The sequence below is a fragment of the Perognathus longimembris genome, chromosome 8 (genome assembly GCF_023159225.1).
Source record: "Perognathus longimembris pacificus isolate PPM17 chromosome 8, ASM2315922v1, whole genome shotgun sequence".
Classification (NCBI taxonomy): Eukaryota; Metazoa; Chordata; class Mammalia; order Rodentia; family Heteromyidae; genus Perognathus; species Perognathus longimembris.
In genome coordinates this window covers 24174230-24199961 of record NC_063168.1, presented here as the reverse complement: position 1 = coordinate 24199961, position 25732 = coordinate 24174230, and the positions used below count along the sequence as shown (strand labels likewise).

At 41.4% G+C, this 25732-nt stretch overlaps 1 long non-coding RNA gene across 1 annotated transcript; it reads right to left on the bottom strand.

Annotated features, from left to right (window-relative positions):
- Positions 1–2697: 2697 nt before the first annotated feature.
- Positions 2698–24939, bottom strand: LOC125356292. Its single transcript, XR_007211853.1, has 3 exons — positions 24399–24939; positions 5224–5301; positions 2698–3697 (listed from the first exon to the last, which is right to left on the bottom strand). It is a non-coding gene; the product is annotated as an uncharacterized LOC125356292 (long non-coding RNA).
- Positions 24940–25732: the final 793 nt, after the last annotated feature.

Below are 25732 nucleotides of genomic sequence, written 5' to 3'. Positions count from 1 at the left end.
TGGAACAGAAACTGCACTCTTCTGAATAGATCTGGGGTTGTAGATTTAACTATAGAGACTTATAAATATTTTACATAATTATAAATTTTAAATTAAAAAGTAATATAAAGGGGCTGGGAATATGGCCTAGTGGCAAGAACGCTTACCTCGTATACATGAAGCCCTGGGTTCGATTCCTCAGCACCACATATATAGAAAAGGCCAGAAGAGGTGCTGTGGCCCAAGTGGCAGAGTGCTAGCCTTGAGCAAAAAGAAGCCAGGAACAGTGCTCAGGCCCTGAGTCCAAGCACCAGGACTGGCAAAAAAAAAAAAGTAATATAAAAATAAAAAATGAAACATATAAACTACTTTGGGTTGATGGAAGGTTCAGGTGACTTTGATTTTCATTATTACACTATCCCATAAAACCAAAAAGGACTACATACAAACTTAACTGAATTTCAGGTGTCATATTATTGATAGGGTATTATAGATAGGTTTTCAAAGTGTTCTTATGTTTTACAGATAAATAGAAAAATGTTTCTAGCTCAATGTTGTATAGTATTTGGAACAGATGAAAGCTACTTGAATATGGATGAGTTTTCCCAAGCATGTTTCGAAATGTGTATTGGAAACTGAATCCCATTGTGACCATGTTTGGAGGTAGACCTAATGGAAGGTATGTAGGTGAGAAAGACTCTGCCTCATGAATGGGTTAATGCCAAATGTCACAGCATGGAGCAACAAGTTCCAGCTCATGCTTGTGCACTCTTGCCCTTGAGCCTTCTGCCATAACACGACACAGCAAGATAGCCCTCACCAGCTGCTGGCCTTTGACCTTTGGCTTCTCAACCTCCAAAACTGTAAGACATAAATCTCTGCTAAAACTGCACAATGCAGAGTAAGATAGAGGGTGGGATAAGTAGGTGATAAGTGAATAAAGAATGTGGCTTAGTGGTAGAGTGCTTGCTTAGTATGCATGAAGTCCTGGGTTCAATTCCTCAGCAACACATAAACAGGAAAAGCCAGAAGTGGCGCTGTGGCTCAAGTGATAGAGTGCTAGCCTTGAGCAAAAAGAAGCCAAGGACAGTGCTCAGGCCCTGAGTTCAAACCCAAGGACTGGCAAAAAAATTTAAAAATCTTACAGAAACCTAATATGTACTCATTATATTGTTCTTCCTATTTTTTAATACCTGAACTTTCTTCAATAACAATTTTTTAATTTTTGAAATAGAGTTCACTGTGCAGCCCAAGGTGGCTTCAAACTTTCCACTCTCTGCCTCCCAAGTGCTGGGATTACAGATGCAATACACCTGTACATCCAGGCCTGAGTAGTAAAGATGTATACCAGCACATCTTGTTAAAAGTATTGTTGTTGTTGTTTTAATAAGTGCACTATATAAGCCTTCTGAGATGAGCCAAGCAACAGTGGGAGTAACAATACCTCTTTTCATGTGCCTTCAGGACGATAGATGAAAATGATGAAGCTATAGATTGGGGTAACATTTTCAAGATTATCCACCCCATTTCCTCTTCTGGTGTTTGAAATGAATCTCCACTTTAGCCCCTTTCACTTGTCATGGCTCTGCCTCTAAGAAAACTCTTTAAGTGGAGCAGAAATTTGGCTCCTGTATCTTTTTTAACCCATAGCGTCCTAACTCCTCCCGCAAGTAGTCCCTCAAATATTTGAAAACAAGCACTCATTTGATCCTCTCACCCTTACACAAACACACCAGTCTAGGTCAGCCCTGACTGTCCACTGGTTCACATTCTCCTGAATCTGGCTCCTTGTCCCCCTGGCTGCTCTGTTCCAAACTCAGGACAGTTTTGCTTTAAATTCTGTTCTCTGGGATAAAGTGATCTGGTCATGACCTGACAATTGAAGAGAACCACAGGGCTATCGCTTCCCTTGTATCGGTTACTGCTCTTCTGGTTACCATGGTGGGAGCCCATGCACACAAACTTGCAATAATTTCTTGATCCTAGGACTGCGAGTATGGTTGGGTACGGACGGAGGGGTGGGGTGAGGGGAGATATTTACCTAGCATATATTTGGATTCCTAGTACCACAAATTAATTCATTCATTCTGAGTCAGTTGTTAAGAACAATCTTAATTGAAAATTAAATAACCAAAACATACAATTAAATGCATTAAAAGGCAGGTAGTACTTAAAACTCTGCCCTTCCCAATAATTTCCCTACATTTTATTCTCATGAGGTTATTTACATCTATAGCTGCATGGTAGAATTACCACAGAATGGTATGCTACCACACACCTCTCCCAAACTCCATTCAGTTGGATCAAGTTGGTAGCATGTAATTGGCTATTGGTAGGAGTATTTACACTGCAGAAATTGGCAAGTATTATAATCAAACTCTGCCCCTTCATCCAGGGTTGCTGCACAAGCCAGTTGTCAAACATTTGTCACCATATAGTTTAAAATCTTGGGGAGTTTTTAACTTTTTTTTTTTTTGGCCAGTCCTGGAACTTGGATTCAGAGCCTGAGCACTGTCCTGGCTTCTTTTTGCTCAAGGCTGGCACTCTACCACTTGAGCTACAGCTCCACTTCTGGCTCTTTCTATATATGTGGTGCTGGGGAATCGAACCCAGGACTTCATGTATATGAGGCAAGCATTCTTGCCACTAGGCCACATTCCCAGCCCCTGGCATTTTCTGTATATGTGGTGCTGAGGAACTGAACCCAGGGCTTCATGTATGGGAGGCAAGTACTCTACTACTAGGCCATGTTCCCAGCCCCTCTTGGGGAGTTTTTAGGCAACTACATTATACTTCTGAATCCTTAGCTACTGACTTGAAGGCTTTAGCTACTGCTAAAACAAGTACAACTGATTCTTAATGAAATACATATTATGGATATATTTCAATTCTTAGACACCCCCCCAATTAATCAAATCAATTAAATTTCATCCTTTTAGATTCAACCCACTGATTTTCATTCTGTCTTTCTTCCAACTTCTAGCTACCTGTAAATTTGATGAGTACACCTTGTGTACATTTATTCATAAGGCATTTATGAGGGGGCACACAAAGGGCAAAGCCTTGAGCCTTATCCCTATATAATTCTTCATTGTTTGTCAGCTTGTTGGACAGCACCTGTGTATATAATCTACTGCTTACTGATTCATGCAAGGGGGGTAGAATCTAGATCCTAGTTCTCCATCTGGCCCTAAAGAATATCATGAAAAATTTTATTAAATGTTTAACTGATGACAAAGATGTGTGGTCATTCTCTGAGTTTGCAGCCCTGTGAAACAGGAGAGGAGTAAATCAGGTTTGTCTGGATTTTAGTAAACTCGCCTAGGTCTCATTCTTATTCACCTAGTGCCTGAAACTATTCCTCTAGTGACCCATTCTGTGGTCCTGCCTCAGATTGAGATTATAGGCAACTATTTACAATTTTTCTGGCTTTACCTTCTTTCTGATTCTAAAAATCAGAATATCCCAGAATTTCCTGTCTTCTGGTACCTTTCCTATTCTCAGTAATACTCCAAACATCAGTGAATTGTTTGGTGATCTCAGGACCCTCAAGTGATTACTCCTCAAAGCGGGGGTCTTAAACTCATCTGAGCAGCTCTAGGCATTTTCTGAATCTATTATTACACCTTGGGGTTGCATCTTCCCTTGCCAATGTTCTTTATTATTTCTCTATTCCTCCTCATCTTATTCATTTCATGTGGAGATGAATATCTTTGTTCTGCAGGTCAAGAAATAGCAGGGAATTAGCTCTCTTCTCTCTAAGTTCATCATTGACAATTGCCCTAAGCTGCAGGTCTTATTCTTTACTTTATATGATTTTTCAAACCCCAATGAAATATCCAAAGGTCATGGACAATATAATCCTGTAGTGTCAGAATAACGAATTTATTCAGCACTTTAACTTTCTAGTCTCTCATGTACATCCATTCCAATACAATAACAGCAACAGGGTGGTAGGGTGGATATTTGGTAAGAGATTCCTGACCTTTCAGGAGTTGCCACCCGTGTTTAAATTTGCTACAAGCTCCTTACTTCCTAAAGCATATCATAGTTTAATCTTCACATTTTTAAATAATGTAAAGAATTTTTAATTAAGCTGATGGCTTATGCCTATAATCCTAGCTACTTAGGAGTCTGAAATCTAAGAATGGTGGTTTGAAACCAGCCTGGGCAGGAAAGTCCATGAGTGGAGCTGTAGCTAAAGTGATAGAGTACAAGCTTTTTGAAAAAGCTAAGGAACAGCAGCCAGGTCCTGAGTTCAAGGCCCAGTACTGGTATTAAAAAGAAGGAAGAAAGGAAGAAACAAAGGAAGGACAGAAAAGGGCTGGGGATATGGCCTAGTGGCAAGAGTGCCTGCCTCATATACATGAGGCCCTGGGTTCGATTCCCCAGCACCACATATACAGAAAATGGCCAGAAGTGGCGCTGTGGCTCAAGTGGCAGAGTGAGCAAAAAGAAGCCAGGGACAGTGCTCAGGCCCTGAGTCCAAGCCCCAGGACTGGCCAAAAAAAAAAAAAAAAAAAAAAAAAAAAAAGAAGAAGCAGGAAGGAAGGAAAGGAAAAAGAATTCAAAATAGTATAGGGAATTAATTTTGAGAATTTGTTACCTTAACTTTTTTTTTTTTTTTTGCCAGTCCTGGGGCTTGAACTCAGGACCTGAGCACTGTCCCTGGCTCCTTTTTGCTCAAGCCTAGCACTCTACCACTTGAGCCACAGTGCCACTTCTCGCTTTTTTTCTATACATGTGGTGCTGAGGAATTAAACCCAGGGCTTCATGTATACGAGGAAAGCACTTTACCACTAGGCCATATTCCCAGCCCAGTTACCTTAACTTTTGAAGAAAAATAGTACATACTTTTGGATCACAATTAAGAGGAAATACAAGAAGGAAAGGATTCAAGGTATTAGTTGCTTTTTGCTTTCATTTTACTTTGCTCATGTCTAACAGAAAAACAACTTCTTTATATTATTCTCTCTTGTCATGCAACATTCTTTTACCTAGAGTTCTGTGTGTTATCTTTATTCACAGTTCAAAAAAAATGCTAACAACATTCATGGGTTTTAAAATCCTGAGACTTTGAAGTACAAGAGATAAAATCTACATTTTCCATTTTGTTTAGCCATAACCAATCTTAGACAAATTTCTTCTGTCTCTTGCTCACATCTAAATAGTGCTGTAAGTTCCTTCCAAATCCAAGAGAACAGAAGAGTATAATACCCACCTATTCTGTCCACAGGTTCTCACCTGTCTCCATTCACTCTTTATGTTAGAGTGAGAAGAGCAAGATGTAAGGCAGGGCAGAGACCAAGGGCTTGCACTGGTCTGTGAAGAAACAAAAAGACAGCTCATAGTATTCCTGCTAGATTTCTCCAAAACAAAACTAATTCAACCTATCAAAACAAGATAATGACAAAGAGAAACTGAAGTTTTTTGGCCAAATCTGTTTCACAATCATTCTTCCTGCCCCCACAAAGCTATCTGAATAGAGATCTTATTAGTGGACCTCCATTTCCAGTAAATATCACTCAGAACAAAAGCGGGAAGCTCCCACGTGTAGCCACTGGAAAGAGTCCCAGATGCAGGAAGAAGTTAGAATGACATCACCCAGAAAGTTATGCAGTAGGAAGGTCTACAGACTAGAATAGCTTACGTAAGGATTCTTCTTACTTGGGACCTTTGACCAGTATTTAGCAAGCACATGTTTCTTAGAAAGTAATTTCTAATACATGTGTGTATACTTACCACAAGTGTAGAGTTTTGGTAAGATCTCACCAGATATTTTCTTTCTCCTTTCCTTTCTCATTTTCTTCATCTTTTTTCTTTCTTTCCTTTTGTTTCTCTTCTCCTCCCTCCCTCCCTCCCTCCTTCCTTCCTCCCTACCCTCCTTCCTGTCTCTCCATCAATCTTTCTCTTTTTTTCCTTTTGTGCCAGTTCTGGGGCTTGATTTTTGCGCTTTGCTCTCTGGTCTGGTATTCTACCACTTGAGCCATATGGGGTTTTGATGGGGTTATTTGCGGTGATTACCTGGAAATAAGAGTCTAATGGATTTGTCTGCCTGGGCTGGATTTGTAAGGCCTCATCTATCAGCTTCCGGAGAAGGGGAGAGCCATCATGCCCGGCTTATCTCCAGATATTTTCTTATGCATATGTATGTTTAATTTTACATGAGTGGCATATTCTTGATTGGTTTCATTGTATTTCTCTCTCTCTCTCTCTCTTTTTTGGCCAGTCCTGGCACTTGGACTCAGGGCCTGAGCACTGTCCCTGGCTTCTTTTTGCTCAAGGCTAGCACTATACCATTTTGAGCCACAGCGCCTCTTCTGGACATTTTCTGTATTTGTGGTGCTGAGGAATCCTTCCCGGGGCTTCATGTATGTGAGGCAAGCATTTTTGGCCACTAGGCCATATTCCCAGCCTGTATTTCTCTTAATGTTATAAATCACTTACATTTCACCAAATATTGGCATAAAATGTGATTTTTTAAGGACTCCATAATTTTGTTCCATGTAGTTAGTTAATCCCATAAGGATGAAAATATATGCTATTGAGAAAGAAAAAAAATTTTTGGCTAGTCATGGGGCACTGTTCCTGAGCTCTTTTCCTCAAGGCTAGCCTTCTACCACTTTGAGTCACAGCTCTACTTCTGGTTTTCTGGTGGTTAATTGAAGATGAGCATCTCACAGACTTTCTTACCTAGGCTGTCTTCGAACTGTGACCATCAGGTGTCAGCCTCCTGAATAGTTAGAATTACAGGCTGAGCCACTAGCACCCAGTGTGGAATTCTGGCAGAAAGAGAACTTTGTTTTGGTGAACTACTGGCCTGCTGCCAAGTCTAGGGTGGGCAAGAGAGAGAATCACCCCTAGGTGATGCCTTATCTAGAGCAGAGGCAGGGAGGTGTGTCCAGGTGGATTAGGATGTGACCTCAGAAGGGGGAGGTAACTGCCTCCAGTTATGCCAGTTACCTATGTCTCTGGGTGGAGACTTAAACAGCCTTGAGCACAATGAGGCTCAGAGAAGACACCCAGGCCCTGAGTTCATGCCCTAGGATCAGAAAGAAGAAGAAAAAAATGCAGTCTGTCTCTGCCTTTTACACTTCTGACATAGCCTTGGGGATGGAGAAAACACCTAATCCTTAAGCAATGGTTTGAGGTGGGTATGATGCAAATATAAGACTAAAAGTTTCTCAAAAAGAAAAGAAAGAAGACTCTTAGAAGACAAGAGAAGTAAGAAGGAAGAGAAACTCAAGATTGACCTGGTGTAGCCAAAGACAAGAAGACATGTTTTTGGTATGATGTAATCTTGAAGATAAGTTCTTAATGGTAGAAGAAAGAAATGGAAGATTCATTCTATACAGGTGAACTCAGGCCGGGTTCAAGCCTGTAGTCCTAGTTACTTCAGAGGCAGAGAATGGGAGATCTCAGTTTGAGATTTCATCTCAACCATTGCCTGCTTGCAGTGGTATGTACCTGTCATCCTAGCAATAAAGTCTCGGAGACAGAAAATAGAATGGTGGTTAGCAGGAGCTGGGAAAGTGAAGATGGGGGATTATTGTTTAAAAAGATTTCAGCTAGGGGGCTGGGAATATGGCCTAGTGATAGAGTGCTTGCCTCACATACATGAAGCCCTAGGTTCGATTCCTCAGCACCACATATACAGAAAAAGCAGGAAGTGGCGCTGTGGCTCAAGTAGTAGAGTTCTAGCCTTGAGCAAAAAGAAGCCAGGGACGGTGCTCAGGCCCTGAGTTCAAGCCCCAGGACTGGCAAAAACAAAAACAAAAACAAAACCAACAACAAGATTTCAGCTAGGGAAGATGAAGAAAACATTCTTGGGCTAGATGGTAGTGAATTACCACGTGAATATATTCAATTGTACTGAACTGTACACTTTAGGAAAGTTAATGTAACTTTTGTACATTTTATTGCCATTAAAATATTTTAAGTTGGTTGCCAGTGGCTCATGCCTGTAATTCTAGCTACTTAGGAGGCTGAGATCTGAGGATTGCGGTTCGAAGCCAGCCTGGGACAGGAATGTCCAAGAGACTCTTATCTCCAATATATTATTCATAAAAAGCTGGAAGTGGGGCTGGGGATATGGCCTAGTGGCAAGAGTGCTTGCCTCATATACATGAGGCCCTGGGTTCAATTCCCCAGCTCCACATATACAGAAAATGGCCAGAAGTGGCGCTGTGGCTCAAGTGGCAGAGTGTTAGCCTTGAGCACAAAGAAGCCAGGGACAGTGCTCAGGCCCTGAGTCCAAGCCCCAGGACTGGCCAAAAAAAAAAAAAAAAAAAAGCTGGAAGTGATGCTGTGGCTCAAGTGGTAGAGCACTACCCTTGAGCACAAAGAAGCTCAGTGACAGCTTCCAGGCCCTGAGTTCAAGCCCTAGGACCAGCAAAAACATAATAAAATATATATAATAAAGATAAATAAAAATAATAAAAATAAAGATAATAAAAATATATTTAATTATTGGTACATACAATGAGACCAAAAAAAGATATTCTTAGAAGAAGAATACAAAGGTACAATGTCTATATTCATCTGATCATCTAAAATAATATTTATCAGCAAAGGAAGGGATGCCATTGTACAAAAAGAAATGTATTCTTTACCTGACTTATGTAACTGTAACCCTTCTCTACATCACCTTTATAATAACACTAAAAAAAAGAATTAGACCAGGCCAGTCACTTAACATCATTTACATGGTTCTGTGTAATTACAAAGTTTATGTGTATACAGCAAGCTGTTTCTGTGAAACTGTATATTTTGTAAATAAAGATATTACTACTTTGAAAAAAATTTTAAAAAAAGAAAATGTTACTTACCAAAAATATTTATCAAAATGAGCTCTAGGAAATGGAAATAAGATTTTTTTGTTGCTGTTTTCTTTTCTTTTTGTCTTATTTGTTTATCTGTCTTTGGTAGGATAAGAGGGGGCATAGAAATGGAGGGACAAGGGGTGAACAAATGCAGCAGTGGTACTCACTATACATTATGTTGAAATGAACTATACAACTAGTGGATAAGACCAGGTGGGAAAAAATGGGAGAGATCGAGGGAAGGGATAACACTGTCCAAAAGAAATGTACTCTTTACCTGACTTATGTAATTGTAACCTTTCTGTAATCACCTTTATGATGACAATTTTCCAAATAATTTTAATAAAGCCTGTAACCTCATTAGGATGTAACCTATTAGGATAAGGGAGATGGAAGGATCATGGATGCAAGTCAGCTGAGGCCAAATCAAAGATCCTACCTAAAAAACTAAGGCAAAAAGGGTGGTAAAGTACTTGCCTAGCAAGTACAGGACCTGAGTTTAAATCTCCAGTTCCTGCTAATCATTGTTCCACTTTCTGTCTCTAGGACTTTGACTCTTACAGGTGCTGAAAATTTGTTCAGCCCAACACTCTCAATAAATCTCTACCATGAGACCTCTGCTAGCTTCAAAGATCCAACTTTAAAATGTTAGAATGTGCTGGGAGCCTGTGGCTCATGCCTATCATCCTATCTACTCAGAAAGTTGAGGTGTGAGGGGCATGATTTCAAGCCAGCCAGGGCAGACATGTCTCCAATTAACCAGTGAAAGTGTGGCAGTGTGGTTCAAGCGGCAGAGTGCCAGCCTTGCCAGAAGCCTTGAGCTTAAGCCCCAGTACTAAAACAACAAGAAAAAACACTTTTTTAAATGGAGGTAACTTTTATAGACAGTAAAATGCACAGACTCTTCAAAACATTTTCTACTTTTTATGTGACAGTGTTATCAACCTGATTGTGCAATCACAATACTCATATGCTGTTTTATTTTGAAGTCACATTTACACTCAGTGAAAAAGAATACAAAAGTATCTGGAGGAAATCCACTACATAGAAAGAATATCTTCATGCTGTCGTGGAAAAGCAAGGAAGAACATATAAAATAAAATTACCTTATTTACTAAAGTGGTACAGCTTTTAACATGAGATTTTAAAATGATCAAAAAGGTTATCAAGTTAGAGAATGAATTATTAGCATCATCATTACCCGTATTATAATTTTTTTCAGTTGTTATCCAGAATAATCTGAAATCCTGGCCTCAAATGATCCTCCTGCCTTAGCTTCTCAAGTAGTGTGGACTACAAGCACACTACTGCAGCTAGTAACAGATTATTTGTGGTTGTAGGAGAATAGCAGAGTATAGGTATTAAAATCATGAGTTAATAATTTACAGGAGAAAGGGCTGATAGTATCTTATATTTCAATGTTTCTAGAAAATCAGCTGTTATGTAAACTTTCCCCAAACCTAATCAAACTGATTTCCAAATGCATCATTTTTTTTCCTCCCTGAGAACACAGAAATCACTATAAAAGGTTGACCCATAAAATGACAACTATATTTGTATACATTACGTACCTGCTCCTGTGTTTGTGCAGGGACAAAAAGCACATGAGGATCATTTGCTCTTATCTATTCACAATTCTCCACTTTGGTCACAGTGTGTTCCCATTGATTATACACAGGGCTAAAAATATGAAACTGAGATGGTGCTTTTGCCAGTTGCTCATGTGACTTTCTGAGCAAGAAAGTTTTGTATGGATGGATGGGTGGAATAAATTTGTTTGGAAATGTTTGAAAGGCAGGAAAAGCAAGCAGAATCCATTTTTCATTGGAATGAAACTACTGAAATTAGGCCTCAATCCTAAACATTCTGAACACCTGCCATTAGCCTATTGCAAATAGGCCATGTTTGCCAGGGCTGTGAGCGGCAGTGCTGGCAGGGGAAGGGGGTGGAATGCATGCTGGCAAACACCCCTCCCTGGGCAGTTATTTCATGTCCTCCCAGCAGCCCACTGAAGTGCTGCCAGTGGCATATCTTGGACACCTGCTCTGTGCCAGGCACAGTGTTCATTGAGGACCCACAGGGGCAGGGCAGAGGTAAGTCGCAGTGGGAAGCCAGCTGAGGAGTGTGTAAAAAATTCACACTACATTTCCCTAACTCCTTCCATACCCTTCCCTGTCCCCTCCCCCCCCCCCCCCCAGTTACACTAGGGGGCTGGGTAGGGCAAGGAAGAACATGAGGAAAGCAGTTAGTCCAGCCTGTATGTGCCCCATGATTGGTCTGCAAGGAGGCCAGATCTCCAAGGTGTTTTCACAGCCTAGGCTCAGGAGCTGGCTAAGGGAGGTACAGACAATGAACCTTTGTGGGAGGTGGTAGTAAGGAGGGGTTAGATGTGATGTCTACCATGTCTGTTCGGTGTATGAGAGAGTAATGGGGCCAGGCCTACTAGGACCAACAGCGTTTGTGGGTAACATGGAAAATTTTAGGTTAGATTATATACTCTGTGTGCAGGAAGTAGACACTGAACCATTTGCAATAGAGTATAAAGCAAGTACACCAGACATTTGCTAGAGTTAAACATTTATTGTATGGTAGAAAAATGTAACTTTGATGGTTTTGCTTGGTTATACTTTAATATTGTGTAATAAACTTCCTCACAAAAATGACCTCTAGGAAAAGAAAAGACAATGTATGGGGTTTTGTTTTCTTTTGCCAGTCCTGGGGCTTGGGCTCTGTCCCCGAGCCTCTCTGTGCTCAAGGCTACCACTCTATCACTTGAGCTATCACAGCACCACCTCTGGATTTTTCTGTTTATGTGGTACTGAGGAATCAAACCTAGGGCTTCATGCGTGCTAGGCAAGTACTCCACCACTAAGCTACATTCCCAGTCCCCAATGTATGTTTAATTAAAATAGTTGCTAAGTGCCGGTGGCTCATTCATGCCTGTACCTATCTGCCCTGAAGACTGAGATCTGAGGATTGTGATTTAAAGCCAGCCTGGGCAGGAAAGTCCATGAGACTCTTATCTCCAACTAACCAGGAAAAAGACAGAAGTTCAGGTGTGGTTCAAGTGGTAGAGCAAAGTCTTGAGCATAAAAGCTAAAGGATAGGCCCTGAGTTCAAGCCCCAGCACTGCCCCCGCCCCATTCAGTTCAAATTTCTCAAGACAATTTATGATAGATGTGTAACAGTTGAGTGTTGATGTTTTACCATTCCAAGCATATGTGATAATATCACTGGTCATGTGTCAGCCAGGTGACAAGCCTCCTGAAGAAGCAGAAACATCTCATTTAATAGATAAATACTACATATAGTATAAGAAGACTGCCAGGAGTCATTCACCATGTGCAGAAGGTAAGTTTTACATACAACTTGGCAGAACATAATTTGTCATCGAGGTCAAATAATGGATTTAAATTCTTTTTTGCATGACACACATGTATATATTTATTACATACATATATACATGTAAATGTACATGTATATATAGACAGAGAGAGAGAGGTATTAGAATTTACATTAAGTGGTTGTGACGGTCCCTAGATGAGGAACATTATTATATTCCTTATGTCCATTTTTGCCTGTATTTTATGACTCATTTCTTATGTGCTAGCAGATTAGAAAAGAAAAAAATCACTTTGAGGGGGGAAAATGAATGAATTTACTGTATGAACTACACTAGAGTTTATTACATAGACAATATGAACTTGTAAACAGATCTGCATACTGTGGTAATGGTCCCAAAGAAAGGATATCTGATTTCACATTCTTTGGACCTGAACTTTGTAGTCCTGTCTCCTCTGACTGTGAGTTCTACCATGGGCAATGTTTAGGTCACTGGAATGTTGCCAGACATGAGACAGTAGGGTCTTAAGAACACCTGTGCACATCTGTCCATGCACTCATGTGTCCTGCCTCAGGGGAGAACTTGCTCCTATGAGCCCATTAGATATGTAAGAAATAAGCAGAGAAAAGCAGAGATCATTGTAGTAAGATAATATCCAGCCAAAACCCCAACATCTGAGAGCTCAGCCAAGATCAATAGCTGATCGTAGACACATGAGCATGTCCAATAAGATCAGAATAATGGTCCAACTGCCACAGACTTGTGAGCAATAAACACGAGCCTTCCTAGGTGCTAGTAGCTCATGCCTGTAATTCTAATACTCAGAAGGCTGAGATCCAGAGGATCATAGTTCAGAGCCAACCCTGGCAGAAAAAGTCTGGAAGATTCTATCTCTTAAAAGATAAACAAGGGGCTGGGAATGTGGTTTAGTGGTAGAGTGCTTGCCTAGCATGCAAGAAGCCTTTGGTTCAATTCCTCAGCACCATATAAACAGAAAATGCCAGAAGTGGCGCTGTGGCTCAAGTGGCAGTGTTAGCCTTGAGCAAAAAGGAAGCCAGGGACAGTGCTCAGGCCCTGAGTTCAAGCACCAGGACTGGCAAAAAAAAAAAAAAAAAAGATAAAAAACAACAAGCAAGGGTTGGGAATGTGGCTCAGTTGGTAGAGTGCTAGCCAATGAGCAAACGCATCAGGAGTTTTTAAAAAATGAAAGAAAAACACCAAAAAATCAAAACAAAAACCAAGCACTAGGTTGGAAGGGGTAGAATACAAGCTATGAGCAAAACATTTGAATGATGAGTAAAGATTTAGTAAAACAAATTGGCAGTATTCTGTGACTAGCATCTTCATTGTGTCAGACATAGTATAGTGGTGCCTACCTATAATCCTAGCACTGGGGAGGCTGAGGCAGGAGGATTACAAGTCCCAGAGCAACCTGGGCGATATAGCAAAATCCACATGAAACAAAACATCTTCACTGTGGAGGAAGTCAGTGTTGTTCTAACAGGGGAGACATAGGCACAAAATTTTAGGGAATGAACTCAAATGTTTCATTTGCATATGAATTGTTTCCCTGTGAAGGAGTATGGGAAGGAGACTCCTCCCCTTCCCCCCCCCCCCTTCTCTGTGGTGAACTTACAAATGGAAAGTCTATCCATCACCTTTTTAACCTCACTGGGCAAAACTTGTAGAGAAGCCCAGACCAAAGGACTATGGGAAATGGGCTTGTGGGAAATGTAGGGAGCATCTTTTACTTGCTAATGAAGTCACCAAAAGCATGCTTTTGGTTTTCTTGATAACGTCATTGTAACTGGGGTGAGGTAGAATCTCAGTGCAGTTTTGATCTGCATTTCTTTTATGGCCAGAGATGTTGAGCATTTCTTCTTGTGTCTATTGACTGTTCTTATTTCCTCTTCAGAGAAGTCTCTCTCTATGTCTTTAGCCCACCTATTAGTGGGGGTAGTTGTTTCTTTGAGGATTTGTTTTGGGGGGGTTAATTTTTTGAGCTCTAGGTATATTTTTGATATGATGCCCTTGTCTGTTGTATAGCTAGTGAAGATCTTTTCCCAATCTGTGGGCAGAAAATCCGGTGCAACAGCAATACTCATGAGACATAATTTTGGAAATGAACTTTACAACTTGGGGGGAAAGGGAGTGGGGGGAGCAGTGGGAGAAAACAAGGGAGGGGCTAATGGTATTAGATAAGAAATGTAATCATTACCTTACTTATATAACTGTAACCTCTCTGATAACACTTACAATAAAATAAAATATTTTTTAAAAAGCATGCTTTGGGCCTTTTGTGTCTTATCCCTGTTAAATTATTTTTTTATTGTAAAGGTGATGTACAAGAAGGGTTAAGTTGGGTAATAAGTACATTTCTTTTTGAACAGTGTGTTTTATATTTCTTTCTGTTATGGGTAAAGATGGAGCATAAGAGTGAAATGATTTGCTCAGGCTGGGATGTACTGAATACAGTGTGAAGGGATTCTGAATACAGTGTGAAGCTAGGGGAGTAAGGACAATGTTTATTGAATGACTTGTCTCTTCCACTCCTAGCGATTGTCAAAGAATGTATCACATTGGAGAGGGTCTCATGAGGAAAAGCAGAGTAAGGACAATGTTTATTGAATGACTTGTCTCTTCTACTCCTAACGATTGTCAAAGAATGTATCACATTGGAGAGGGTCTCATGAGGAAAAGCAAAGAGATTATTGAGAAGCATTTAAGGATTTATAAGAAGTAATTCCTTTCAGCAACTCTTTCTGCTGACCCCTAAAACATAATAGTTGAGAAGTACCTTTGGGCTAAATAGGCAACACAAGCTCATGATACTGATTACCTTAAATGTAATTTTGATCATTTTCTGGGACAAATACATATATATATATATGATATATGTATAACTGTTAATGAAAATGTTACTTAATTTAAGCTTCAGTGACTCAATAAAAATTCTATTTATTTTTTTTTGGCCAGTCTTGGGCCTTGGACTCAGGGCCTGAGCACTGTCCCTGGCTTCCTTTTTGCTCAAGGCTAGCACTCTGCCACTTGAGCCACAGCGCCACTTCTGGCCGTTTTCTGTATATGTGGTGCTGGGGAATCGAACCCAGGGCCTCATGTATACAAGGCAAGCTCTCTCGCCACTAGGCCATATCCCCAGCCCCCCAAAATTCTATTTTTTAATAAGTAATATAATGAAACCTTTATACCAGGGAGAGTGAATCTTCATCAATTTTATTCAATTTCATGTTTAGTATTCTTTATTTCCTATGCTAGCTGTTAGGACAATCAAGTTTTTGTTCTTGTTTTTGTGTTGGTCCTGGGGCTTGAACTCAGGGCCCAGGCACTATCTCTGAGCTTCTTTTGCACAAGGCTACCACTCTACCACTGTGGCTCAAGTAGTGGTTAATTGGAGATAAGATTCTCAGAGATTTTCCTGCCTGGTCTGATTTTGTAATGTAATCCTCAGATCTCAGCTGCCTAAGTGGCAGGTGTGAACCACCAACACCAGGTCTCAATAAGTTTGGTTTTTTTTCCTTCTCATTTCTTTATTGTTAAAATGATATATACAAGGGTTACAGTTTCATATGTAAAGCAGTGAGTACATTTCTTTTTTTTTTTTTTTTTTTTTTTTTTTTTTTTTTTTTTTTTTTTTGGCCAGTCCTGGGCCTTGGACTCAGGGCCTGAGCACTGTCCCTGGCTTCTTCCCGCTCAAGGCTAGCACTCTGCCACTTGAGCCACAGCGCCGCTTCTGGCCATTTTCTGTATATGTGGTGCTGGGGAATCGAACCTAGGGCCTCGTGTATCCGAGGCAGGCACTCTTGCCACTAGGCTATATCCCCAGCCCAGTACATTTCTTATCTAACTTGTTCCTTCCTTCCTTATCCCCCCCTCCCCGGCCCCCCCCTTCCCTTTGTCTCTCAATTTTGGTATTCCCTTTCCCTTCACTACTTTCAATACATGTATGTTAGTTTTTAACAGTTAATTTTTCTCTTTTATCAAACATACAAGGAAAGGTTGAACACAATTGGCAAACATAGGGCTGTTTCTAATTTTCACACAATTCTTATTTCACTATTCTAAAAACTCAACTACTTGAGTTTGACACATGCCTCACATACTGAACAAAAGCTTTGGATGGGTTTTCTCATGTTCCTCATGCGATCCATGACTTACTTGTAAATTTACTGACTCATGTTACTGTACCATTTAAGAATAATAAACAGTATATTCTTTTCATCTTGTTTTATGACATGAAAAGGAAAAGCCTGTAATGTAAGAGCTATATTCTTTTAATATTGTCTTTAATAATGTTGCTAGATGTCATCTATAATTTACTTCTCAAAGGTTTATAATCTAAACATATATAAATATATATGAGCCACACAATTGTACTACAAAGGAAGTCTAACTCATTTGCACAAAGTAAGTCTGATTGCCTTGTTGTTTTGACAACGAGGACTGACTTTACTAATATGGCTAACACATAAAATTTAATGAGCAAAACCTTTATCTCAGTTTTGACAGACATACAAAAATCATTATAACATCATTTTTCTAAGATACATTGTACTGGCAAAGGTGCTTTAAAATTAACAATATTTTTGTTTTCTCCACTCCTTCTGAGAACATTGGATTAAGTAAATTGCCTTTAGGGAAATAACAGCAGGCAGTTGCTTTTTTGATATGTTGCCTAAAAACTGAGGAAGTGAACGGCTTCAATGATTGTTTAATGCATTTTTATAAGCAATGGCTCTCATTTTTTCCCCTTTTCATAGAATTTCTAAAAGATTCATCAAATGAAAGTTTATTATTAATAAGTTTTTAGAATAGAACCCTTAAACAATCTTTGCTATTATCCCAGAAGTACTTCTTTGAGTCTTATCCACTTATATATTGATCATATTTTTCCAATGCTTATGAGTATAAAAATTACTAAAAAACATAGAATTGATTAAATTAATGAACTATTTCTAACAACTGCTGATGGAACTCAGGGCTACCTGAACTCCATTCCCAGCTTCTTTGCTTGTATTTTGTTTTCGAGGCTTTACTAACTTTGAGGACTTTACTTTTTCCGTGCCAGTTTCAAACTCAAGATCCTGCTGCCTTTACCTCCCAAGTGGCTGGGACTACTACAGAACTGAATCACCATGCTTGGTTTAGAACTAAATTTTTGACAGCATCATTCATTTTATGAATCAATATGTTTTTATTACATTTCACTTTTTGCAAAATTAAAATTTTTTATTGTTTTGTTGTAACAAATTTATATCAATAATAATATAAGTCCATCTAGAGAATGGCTCATTTTATTTTACTTTATTTATTTTTATTTTTTGGCCAGTCCTGGGCCTTGGACTCAGGGCCTGAGCACTGTCCCTGGCTTCCTCTTGCTCAAGGCTAGCACCCTGCCACTTGAGCCACAGCGCCACTTCTGGCCATTTTCTATATATGTGGTGCTGGGGAATCAAACCCAGGGCTTCATGTATACGAGGTCAGCACTCTTGCCACTACGCCATATTCCCAGCCCCTCACTTATTTATTTATTTTGGTCCATCATGGGTCTTGAACTTGGGGCCTGAGCACTATCTCTGAGCTCTTTTGCTCAAGGCTAGTGCTCTACCACACTGACTCACAGACCCACTTTCTGGTTTTCTGGTGGTTAATTGGAAATAGGAGTTCCACTGATTTCCCTGCCTGGGCTGGCTATGAACCGCAATCCTCAGATCTCAGCCTCCTGAGTAGCTAGGATTACAGGTGTGAGCCACCAGTACACAGCCTAGAGAGTGTTTTAATACCTAAGTATTATACTTATAGGGCATCAAAAATCTCAAAATTTTACATGTAAATTTCACTGTAAAGAATCATAGTAAATTCAATGAAAGGATTCCCAAGATAAAATTACACAAATTTAGAATAAAATCTTAGAGTAAAAATATGCATTCCAGGAGGAAAAATGATTTTGAAATTTTGAAACTGTAACAAATTGAAATATTTCTAAATGAGTGATCAAAAGTGGTATTTAATCTCTAATACGTGCATTTGAAAGTGTTATAAATTTATGTTAAATATGTATAAGATTCTAGAAATCATACAGTTGTAATTATTTTGACAGATGATGAAAATTTCTATATGTGAACTTTAAGATGTCTGAGAAACTACAGGGATTATGTAATTATTCTAGAGGTGACAGTAAAATATTTAATGATCAGTGACATAATTCACCGGCTATATGTGATATTCTACAGGTCTTGGCAACAGAGATCCAGCTTAAAAGACTAGATTTCTACTATGATCAAAGTTAGGCTGAGTTCTACAAGTCTAGTAGCAGAAAGAAAGGTTAGAAAATCTTTGCTGAGAGGCACTAAGTGCTGCTGTTTGTAAGATGTGGGGTTGGAGCTGGACATGTGGCTTAGCAGTAGAGTGCTTGCCTTAGCATGCATGGAGCCTTGGGTTCTATTCCTTAGCACCACATATACAGAAAAAGCTGGAAATGGCTCTGTGGCTCAAGTGGTAGAGTGCTAACCTTGAGCAAAAGGAAGCAAAGGACAATGTTCAGGCCGAGTTCAAGTCCCAGGACTGGAAAAAAGAAAAAAGTGGGGTTAATGCTATATTCACCAAGTCAAAGGTCATGACCATCATAACCATTTATCATATTTTAAGTCTTCTGAGGGAGGCATAGCAAAGAGCCTAACATTGGGCCTTAAAAATATCCTCTAGTGGAGAAAGTCACTGATACACACCTCCAAGTGGGCAAGAGAGTAGTACATAGTATTCCATCAGTCTACTTCCAGGGATAGCTTGGGAGATAACAGGCATGAGGGGTGCAAGTGGAGGTGCTGGACTTGGGGTTAGTGTATGTTACACTCAGGAAAAGAGAGGTGCAGGAGATCACCTGGTCAGCTTGTCCACAGAACTCCACCACTTAGATGATTGACTGAGGTCGCCATATGTTCCAGTTTGTCTGGATAGTCCAGTTAATGTTTGCTGTCATGGCCTAATGATTAACAGTCTCTTTCTCACTCCCAAAAGGTCTCAATTGGGCTGTAAATTATATACAAAATGTATATATTGTAAAAGTTTATTACCAGTTTCTGAACTTAATTGTGGACAAGTAGAACCACTTTAAGAACCAGCACTACTCTGTAGCACAATATGCTGAAGTAGTATGAGATTCTAGCAGGACATCCCTATTCTGGTGTTTAATGACTACCTAGGTAAACAGTCCAGATTACTAAGGCCAGAGTCCTGAGTTTTGTACCTATAAGGAAAGGTGTAGCTGCTTGGTATTTCCTGGACACAGATCACATATGTAGGGTCAAAATGTGTTCTGTGACAATGAGGACATTCAACTAGGACGTATGTACTAAAAGAAGAAAAATCTCAAAACATGCCTCACTAAGATGGGATGGGGCATTCATACTACTTAAAATACCTCATAAGCTAGGTGGTAGGAAAATAAATACCAAGATTGAGGTCTGGATGTGCACCTGGGCATAAAACAAGACCCTATCTCAAAAATAACTATAGCCCAGGGCTGAGAATGTGGCCTAGTGGTAGAATGCTTGCCTCATATACATGAAGCACTGGTTTCGATTCCTCAGCATCACATATACAGAAAAAGCCAGAAGTGGCACTGTGGTAGAGTGCAAGCCTTGAGCAAGAAGAAGCCAGAGACAGTGCTCAGGCCCTGAGTTCAAGCCCCAGGACTGGCAAAAGAAAAAAAAATCCAAACAAATAAAAATAACCATAGCCGAGAGTTTTGTTCATTGCTATTTTTGTTTCTTTTTGTCTTATATGTTTGTTTATATGTCTTTAGAGGGCAAGTGGGAGGGGCGCAGAAATGGAGGGAGAAAGAGTGAATGAATGTAGCCTGGTATTCACTAGACACTATGTTGAAAACAAACTGTAAAACTTGTAGATGGGGATGAGAGGGAAAAACTGGGAGAGAGCAAACTGGGGAGACACTGTCCAAAAAGAAATGTACTCTTTATATGACTTACATAACTGTAACCCTTCTGTACGTCATCTTATAATAACAATAATTAAACAAAAACATAGCAAAAAGGATTGTAAGTATGGTTCAGGCAGTAGAGCATTTTCCTAGCAAGCTGGAGGCTTTTGAGTTCAAATACTAGAACTATAAAAGATTCCCTATGGAGGCACAGCTAAGAGATGAATACCTGGTTCCCCAAAATACTTGCTGGGTGGAAGACAGTCTCTTGGATAGGGACACTGACATTATTTCATGAACTCTAATGTATATCTTATGCCAATTATAACAAGTACATTTTAGTTCTCTCTGTGCGTGTGTGTGTGTGTGTGTGTGTGTGTGTGTGTGTGTATGTGTGTATACCAGTCCTGGGGCTTTTTTTGCTCATGGTTAGTACTATATGACTTGAGCTACAACTCCACTTCTGGCTTTTTTGAGTGTGATTAATTAGAGATAAGAGTATCAAGGATTTTTCTGCCTGGGCCAGTTCTGAACCACAATCCTAAGATTTTAGCCTCTTAAGTAGCTAGGATCAAAGGCATGAGCCACCAGAGCAGCAGCTAGTTCAATATTTCATGCTCCCAATTTAGTCAATACAACAGATTAAAAATGTGAAAGGGGGCTGGGAATATGGCCTAGTGGCAAGAGAGCTTGCCTCGTATACATGAAGCCCTGGGTTCGATTCCCCAGAACCACATATATAGAAAACGGCCAGAAGTGGCGCTGTGGCTCAAGTGGCAGAGCAAAAAGAAGCCAGGGACAGTGCTCAGGCCCTGAGTCCGAGGCCCAGGAATGGAAAAAAAAGAAAAAAAAATGTGAAAGGGCTCTTCCAATTTAAGAAGGCAGCTGATGGACGTCCCTTAGCTTCTCCAATCACCCATTAAAAACCCCTTACATGACTCAGAAAAAACACCACTCCTAGCAACACAGCTCGTCTAGGGATGAGTACACAGAAAGCCAAAGTAACAACTTTTTGCAAAAATTCTACAGCATGCAAAAGAAAAACACAGCATGTAAGATGAAGAGAAAGCTACTCTTTGGAATAAGATTTACTGAAGATAATTTCAGAAAATCTACTCCTACTTTATGTTTGCAATAAAAATTAGAAGCAGACACCAAAACTGATAAAACATGCAGATTGAGATGCAAGGAGAGAGTATCAGTAAGGTAAATAGAATCAAAGGAAACTAGATAAGGAAAGGGGCATCTTTAAGGAAATAAGGAACTTAAAATGGCATTAGACAAAGAAATGTTTTGTATACATTATAGTTCTGTAAAAAATGTTTAAAAGAATAAATTTGAGTTGGAAGAGGTAAGAGTATGGAGAATTATTATTTTTTGCATGAGTTTTTTGGGCAGCACTTGGTCTTGAACTCATGTCTTTGCAACTAACTGCTAAGCAGGCTCTCTGAGGCTAGAGAGTAAATTTTTGAAGCTCTCTCAGAAAGTAGAAAGGGGCTTGTGGGTGTATATCTCAAAGGCAAAGTTTAGCATGCATGAAGTTCTGGGCTCAGGGGACAGATTTTTGCTTTATAAAACAACTTGTGAATAGATAAATGAACACAAGTGTTCAACCTTAAATAATGACAAGCACCATATCCAATCTAACAAAAATGAGATGTATTTATTTTTAAACTGTACAAACTCAGTATTGGGTCAGAGTATAGACATTGTATTTAATGCTTTCTTTTAAAGCCAAAACGTCCTACAGGATAGAAAGTATATTTATTTTGTTAATTATAATATTTGTTTTAGTATCTAAGTCATGAAAGCTGCTAAGTCAGTGAATGAAGAGAAAATCAGCATCTCTTTCTTGGAGAGCACTTTGGCTTCCTAGCTGCAAAAACAACCATACTTTTTGACCCAGTTACTACAATTATAAAAACATATTCTTAGAAAAAAATGATAAAAGCATAAAGAAGGCTGATTTAAATCCAATCATACACACACACACACACAAACACTGGGCTTCAAGGGGTGATTACTAAGAAGCCATTAGAAATATTTTGTTTTGCCCAATACTGGGGCTTAGGACTCAGGGCCTGAGCACTGTCCCTGGCTTCGTTTGCTCAAGGCTAGCACTCTACCTCTTGAGCCACAGTGCCACTTCCGGCCTTTTCTGTTTATGTGGTGCTGAGGAATTGAACCCAGGGCTTCATGTATGCTAGGCAAGCACTCTACCACTAAACCACATTCCCAGCCCCCATTACATAATATTTTTTAAATTTTTTGTCAGTCATGGGCTTGAACTCAGTGTCTGGGTACTGCCCCTGAGCTTCTTTTGTTCAAGGCTAATGCTAAACTACTTGAGCCATAGCTCCATTTCCAGGCTTTTTTGAGTAGTTTGCTGGAGATAAGAGTCTCTTGGCCTTTCCTGCCTGGGCTGGCTTTGAACAATGGTTCTCAGATCTCAGACTCCCTAGTAACTAGGACTACTGGTATGAGTCACCAGTGCTTGGCTTTCATTTGTACATTCTAAGAAAGTCAGTGTAGCATTGAGCTCAGGAGCCAAAATATTAGAGTTTGAATTCATGTTTTGCCCCTTGCTGTCATTGTGACTTTGGGCAAGTCACTTAGGCCTGAGCTTCAATAACCATTCTAAAATAGGTGTAATAATAGTACCCTATTTCATAGGATTGTTGTGAGAATGAAATGACCTAATGTAGGTAAAGCAAACAACTACAATAACAAACAAACAAAATTAAGCTGGGCCTGTTGGCTCATGTCTATGATTCTAGCTAATCAGATATGAAGAACATGGTTTGAAGTCAGCCTGGGCAGAAATGTCTATGAGGGTCCATCTCCGATTTACAAGCAAAACAAACAAAAACACAAAAAGAAAGAAAGAAACAAAAAAACAAGACTGGAAGTGTAGTTCAAGTGGCAGAGCATGAGCCATGAGTGAAAAAGCCAAGCAACAGTATGATGCCCTAAATTCAAGTCCTGGTACTCACACATGTGCATGTACACACACACCACACTCCAAACCCACACTGGATTTGTCTAAGTCGCTATTAGTTTCTGAGAGAATGGAAGGCGAAGAATCTATTTCTAGCTTTTCTTAAACCTCTTTCCTCAGATTTTGATAAAAGCTTCTGGGTTGGTATTCAATACATAAGTTAGCTACCTTAATCTTGTTGGAAGGTGAGATTTGACGTTTGTGATAAACCAACTCTTGTTCTGGTATAAGGACAGTTGAGAAAACCCTGACAAAGCGTTGCTACAGGCCTAGCAGATTTAGGGCCTGACAGAGCTTCTTTTAAAATGCTTCTTTTAAGATGCTGAGAATGAGGGGGTCAATGAGCCCAATTCTAAATGATCTTTCTCATCTATTTTAAGATCGGTTCCAAGCTTCTTTGGACAAAAACCTAGCCTTTTAAGGAAGGTGCAGAGAACATGCCTCCGTGGGCTTGCTCTGAGGGAATGTTTTAGCGGGTGCAGCATTTCACCCCGGAGGTGGCTGCATGAATTTGTGAACTGAGGTGGCAACTTTGACTCTCTCCGGAAGAAAAGATGGTATCTCCACACAGGGAGTTTTAATTACAATGGGACCACTTGAAACAAGAAGCCTCTGCAGTCACAGCTGAACCTCTAGCCCAGCTCAGCTCAATATTCAGATGAAAGAAAGCGAGATCTACCTCCCCCACGTGCCCCCAGCCTGGTGCACCCTTCTCTGTTCTCAAATGCCTGCTTAAGAAATCTGGGACGAATTGCAATCCAAGAGGGCTGTCGCACCATTGCAAGTGGGGAGAGCGGGTGGAGGTGAGAACTAACCTATATTCAGGGATTAGAAAAATCGTGGATTTCTTGGTGGGGGGAGGGGTTTGGTACCATCTTCAGCATCACCGTCGGGCAATCTGGGAACGGAGAAGGATACCAACTGCCCTCCCTATCTTCCCCATCTGATGGATGCCAAACCCCACTCCCAGGGCGGTATCAGGGTTTAAAAAAAAAAATAGTATTCTACTAGAAGAATCTCGAAGTAAAAAATACAAGGTCCGTCTGGAGTTCCCGGGTGGAAGGAGGACCCGGAAAGCGTATGTGTGTGTGTGTGGGGGGGGAGGGGGTTCTGGGGGAACCAGGCCCACCCATACAGTCTGCAGGGGTGAATCAAGCGTCACTGTCGGGTGACAAGCCCAAAGTTTGGGGTGGAGCCAATGGGCTGAGTCTGCAGGTTCCCCAGGATCCGCCCTGCGCACAACCTTCGGCAGCTTGCCGTTTCGAATCTCGCCCGTGGATTTCCGGACGAGACACTCACTGTCTCCGAGGCGTTCACGAAGCGCGGGGCCCACAGCTGTCCCCGGAGCCGGCTCTCATCTTCCCCAGCCGAAGCTGCTTTCGAGGGCGGAAAGGCTCCCGCTCTCTTTCTATCAGAGCTGACGATCCCGCGTGGCCCGAAGCAACTTCCAGCACCACGTCCCCATCGCCCTCTCTTCCTCCACCTCGGGCTCGGGGGACATCGGGAGGCCCAGCAGTTCCAGCTTGGGGCTAAAGCGGTTAAGCCGCGTCCTTCAGGTGTCAGCCTCGCTCTGCTTTTAAACTACAACTCCCAGAGTTCCTAGTGTCAGGCCGCCAGGCCGCAAAAAAGATGGCCCCAGAAAGGCGGGGGGGCAACACGAGGGCGGGGGGGAGCAGGTATCTAGCAGTTTCTTTACCGGATGTGTTTAAAAAACTGAATCTCCACATATGCACCAACCCACTAACCATCTCGGAGGCCGCGAAGGCCACGGCCAGTGCCGCGCCCTCTTCTCCAGTGCCATCTTGGGAATTGTAGTTCGCCTGCCACACTGCGCCGAACTACCTTTCCCAAAGTGCTCTGCGGAAAGGCGATAGAAACGTTCTTTTCTAAGACTCTCTCTGCACTAAAGATCCTCCCCATCCCGTTTCCTGGGTCTCCTCGCCGTCTACTCCGTTTCCATTTGTCGAGAAAGGGAATCGGCCGCAGGAGCTGCCAGGGCTCCGGGCCGCGCCGCCCCGAGAGGCACTTCCGGCGGCGGTTCACTTCCTGGTTGGGTGGATGGAGCCCGGCGGGAGCGCGCGCGGGGGAGGGGCGGCGGGTCAGTCTCCGCCGGGCGCTCGGGGGATCAGCTGGCGGGCGGGCGGGCGCTGAACGCGGCCCCGGCTCTGGCTGCAGCGCCGCCTCCTCTCCGCGTCGCAGGCCGGCCCGGCGGCCGTGACAATGTTGCGGGACTGGTAACTGGGCTCCGGCCGCCGAGCCGTCTCAAGTGGGTGCCTCGGGATGCTCCCTCGCGGGGCGGCGGGGGGACTGGGTCCTGGCGGGGGGGGGGGGGGGGGATCGGCCGGGTCGGTGCTGCCCAGGCCGGCCCTCCTTTCTCCGAGCTTCGGCTAGGCACGGGGATCGGGAGTTCTGGGGCCGGGGATGCATTTTCAATTTCAGGATCCTTTTCAGCAGGAAAATGCGTGAAACGTTTCCCTAGGATGATGGCTTTTGCTCCCCCTAGGACTCGGCAGTTGAATTTTTAAGTGTGTTACTGATTCATCCTCTCTCTTCCTCTGTCATCACAGGTTTAAACTTACACGAATCGCTCTCTGGAGGAGGAGAGGACCCGCCGCGCGATTGACACGCATATT